Here is a 4,515-nt window from a genome sequence, read left to right as displayed (position 1 = left end):
GGATGTAGCTGGGGTGGGGTGGGGTGGAAGGGGCTGGGTTGTGGCCACTGTGTGCACTGAGGATGGCACAGACCCCACACCCCCTGCCAGGCTGAGCAGCCAGTGTGCTGGGAAGGATGAAGGATCCCAGGAGCTGTGTCCCTGTGGAGGTAGCTTCAGAGATGGTGGCACTGGTGGCACGGCTCCCTTCTCCATGGTAACTGGAGAGCCGGCACATCAGGGAGGGCCACCGCGGCAACAACTGCTTCGGAACAGCTCCTCTGGGCCTCCTGGCCTCCTGGGTTTGCCCTGGTCCTCCCCAGGGGTAGCTGGTTGGCCCTGGGCCACCAAAAGGAGGTGAGATGCCTTCTCGGTGAGCCTGGCTTCTGGGCATGGAGGGAAGTCTGTTTGCTCTGATCAGATCAGATTGATAAGGGATTTGAAGTTGGCTGGGCTGAGGGGTTGAGGGAGAGGTGCTAAGGAGAGTCTCTCGGATGTCAGGACTGGAGTTGAGGCTTGGGCTAAGGAATCCTGGTTTCTAGTCCCCCACAGGCCTCCTGAGGGCCGGTTCTACCCCTGGGTCTATGAGCCAGAGTTCAGGAAGCCCTGGTGTCAGTGGGATCTGGAGGAGCCCCACTGTCCCACCCTAAGGCCTGAGCAGACCCTGGAGTCTCCCAGGTCAGGAAAGAATGTTGGGGCTGTTGGCTAGAAGGGAACGACAGGCCAGGCACTTGGCTCAAGGTTCTGCCTCTTCCACACTCCTCAGCCTCACTCCCTTCCTCCTTCTCCTCTCTGCATCCCCTCCTTCATCCCACCCTCCTCTTCCTCTCTTCCTTCTCACTCATTTCTTCCTTTCTCATCACCTCTTCGTTCACTGTTAACATTTTGCTGAACATCGACTATGCATGGAGCCAGGGTGGATCAGCACCCTTGCCCAGCTCGCAGTGCAGGGGGCCAGGATTTGATAAGAACCAAAAAGGACCTAGTGGGAAGTGGGAAGTTCTGAAGAGAAGAGAAGAGGAGCTATGGGTATGGGACTCTCCCCTTCCCCTTCCCTCCCTTCCCCTGTTTTCCTCTCCCAACCCTCCTCATTATTCCGACAGTTTCTCCGGCAGGAAATGCATAATGTAGAGAAGAGCTTTCACATGGTTCCCCAAGGACTCCCAGGAATGCCCTAGAAGGGAGGCACACAAGCCATCTGGAGGCAGCTCGGTGGGTAAGGAAGGATGGAGTTCAGCATCTCTGGGCAGGTCCATCTCCTGAACCTGCGCTCATTCATAAAATACATACCGAGTCCCCAGCACTGTGTTAGGCGCTAGCAACCCACTGGAAGGCAGGCAATAAACAAACACAGAGTTACAGAGTGACAAGCATCTGGAGAAAACCAGCTGGCTGAGGTGCTAAACAACTCGGGTGGAGGGCCTGGAGGTGGTGAGGGGAACCCAGGGGGGTGTGGGGGGTGCAGCACTGTGAAAACACTTGTGAAGAAGAGATTGGCAGGTGTGAGAAGCCGAGGGTAACGGAGCTGCTGGTTCCCAAGGGCTGAGGGCTGAGAGCAGAAAGGGATAAACAGAGTCTGCAGAGGCAGGAAGTAGCCTGAGCAGCATCAGGGCCTTGAGGGGCCCCTGAGGAGTTGGGATTTTATTCAAAACGCAGTGGGAATTTAGCCACTGAAGGTTTTAAGCAGGGGTAATATGATCCTGGTTTCATTTTGAGAAACTCTCTGGCTTCTGGGTGGAGATGGGGTGGTAGAAGGGCAGAGGGGACCCAGGGAGAGTGGGAGGAGCCTACTGCAGAACTCCAGGCAGTCCCTGCAGGGGGCCATGAGCCACAGTGCTGAGGGAATGAAGAGAATATTTAAAATACATTTCAGAACCAGAAAGATAGAACTTGCTAATGGGATGGAGTGTGGGGTAGAAAATATATATTTTTGCCAATTGTCTTCTGGCCTTTCTCCCCCACTAGAATGTAAATTCCATGAGGGTAGTGATCCTATCAGTCTTATTATTACTGTTGTTTCCCCAGGACAGGCTTATTTATTTATTCATTGCAGTGCTGGGGATCGAACCCAGGGCCTTGTGCATACCAGGTAAGAGCTGTACCACTGAGCCACACTCCAGCCCCAATACAGGCTTTCCATAAAGATTTCATGCATGATAACTGAGGGAGTGAAATAGGGAGGCAAAGGCGTGAAATCAAAGTCAGTGTCAGGGAAGCAGTGACAGTACTGTGTCTGGGTCAAGCAGGCAGTTAGTGAGCATGGGTAGCATGAGCGGTAAGGACCTGGCTATTTGGGCCAGTGCTGTACACCCAGCAAGTACAGCAGCACCAGGAATGGAGGAGAGGCTCCGTCTGTGTCTCCCGAATGAAGGAACAAACGAACAGCCTTGAGAGGGGATTTCTGATTTCTGGACTGAAACCAGAAATGTGGATGTTACCCGTTCCTGGAAGTGTTGAAGGCCACAGGAGTAGGTGAGGTCAACTAGGAAAGCATCTGGAGAGAGAAAGGGGGTAGCCCCACCCCTGACCAACAACCAGGGATTGCTGATTTAGGAATCAGGGACCTTGACTCAGCTAAAAGCAGGACCCCACATTTTCCAGAGACCAGTATGGGGCAGCCCTGGCATATGTGCATTAACCACCATCCTTCCAAGGCCTCCTGGGGTGGGGGTGCAACTGAGATCACCCAGGAGAGAGCCAGAAACTTGGGAGTCCTCTGGCAGCCCTCTGTAGTGATGTGTGCTGTCCTGGGCCTAGGTATGGTGACTCCAGATCCAGGAGACTGAGGCCAGCTTGTGTGACACCTATTGTGGGTACCAGGGTTTGCACACAAAGGCTGGGAGCCCCTAACTGAAGGAAAGCGTTCACTGCAATGATGCCTCCTGGAGCAGGGGGGTGGGGTCAGGTGTGCAGAGTCTGGGTCACATCACAACCCAAGCCCAGGTGTCCACCTACCCACTGCAGACAAGACGTGCTACATGTTCCTTTGCCTTCCTTATACCCATGATGGGTGGGGAAGAAGCAGAGCGAGTCTTGCTGGGAATTCTGCTCTGGAGTTAGGGAATTGGGAGGAAATCACACTGAGAAAGGAGCTGATCTGACCCCTGCTCACAAGCCCTGGGTTCTGGACAGAACTGGTTGCACAGCCCCAGGTGAGTCAGTCTTCCAACTGGAGGAGGTCTTCTAACCAACCTCCATGCCGAGCAGAAGTTCTTCCCATGAACCCCTGGCACAACACATTACCGTCCAGTGTCTCTTAACATGTCCAGGGAATGGAGTGGTGATTTTTCTAGAAAGAGTCTCTTTTCAGAAAGACCCGGAGGACCTACACCAGATGTTCATGGTGCTACCTTCAGAGGGAGGAGAGGGATGGGGGTTTCCCTCTTGATTATGAGATGTTTTGCAATACCGTGCATTAAATTTCTACTAGCAAACAAAACAACAAGTTTCTTCTTTATCCAAAACACTTTATCCAAGTGTTTCCTAACACTTCCAGGTATCATTGGAAACCCCTTCCTCTCAGGATCTTTCAAATACCTGAAAAGTAGAGATCAGGTTTCCACTGAATCTTCTCCAGGTTAGATCTTCCTCATGTAACTTGGTCCCCAGACCAGTCCCTCCCAGGCACCTCTTCGGTGTGCCAGAGAATAAAACTCCGGAGCATTGCACAGGGAATGGACCAGTCACTTCCTGAGCTGGAGGTTCCCACTGGCTAGTTAGCGAAGTCTGAGAAGACATCCCTTACCCCTTTGTGTGTGGGCACGTGTGTATGTGTGTGTCATGGGGTGCACAAACATAAAAGGAAGAGTGAGTTAAATCACCCCTTTCCCTGAGTTCTAGTTTTCTTGTATATAAAGGGGAAACAATGCTTTCACTGTAAGAATCAACTGAGATTAAGGAAATGAAAAATTTAATAGCACAAATTCCCACACTAGGGGCTAATGCCTCCTAAGCCATGTTTGGTTTAGACAGGGGCTAGACATTGGGCCCACAGAGCAAGGCTGCTTGGCTCGGAATCCAAGCTTTCCCACTTGCAGGCTGTGTGGTGTTTTGTTTTGTTTTGTTTTTTAATCTTTTTTTGTAATTGTTGATGGACCTTTATTTTATTTATTTTTATGTGGTGCTGAGAATCAAACCCAGGACCCCACACATATCAAGCAAGTGCTCCACCACTGAGCCACAACCCCAGCCCGGGCTATGTGTTTTTGACTTGCAGTTTTCTCCTCTGTGGAACAAAGATAATGATAACACCAATCTTGGAATGCATTTTTATGAGCATTAAATGTATTGCCATGCACTTGATAAATGGCAGCTGTTTGGAATTATCCCTACTCTTACTCTTTTGCATGGAGATAAGGGCTTCACTGGAACAAGGCTAATTCCTAGCACCTATTTTGAAAATTGAGGGCATCAAAACAAAATGGTCATGTTATTCGACTGAGTTGCTCCACAGCACCCCCAACCCCCACATTTGTAAGCGACGGTTATGCGCCAGGCACTGTGCCGAAGCCTCTGCAGGCACCAACTTGTTTCATC

The sequence above is a fragment of the Marmota marmota genome, unplaced genomic scaffold (assembly GCF_001458135.2).
Source record: "Marmota marmota marmota unplaced genomic scaffold, marMar, whole genome shotgun sequence".
NCBI lineage: Eukaryota > Metazoa > Chordata > Mammalia > Rodentia > Sciuridae > Marmota > Marmota marmota.
This window is presented reverse-complemented; position numbering follows the sequence as displayed.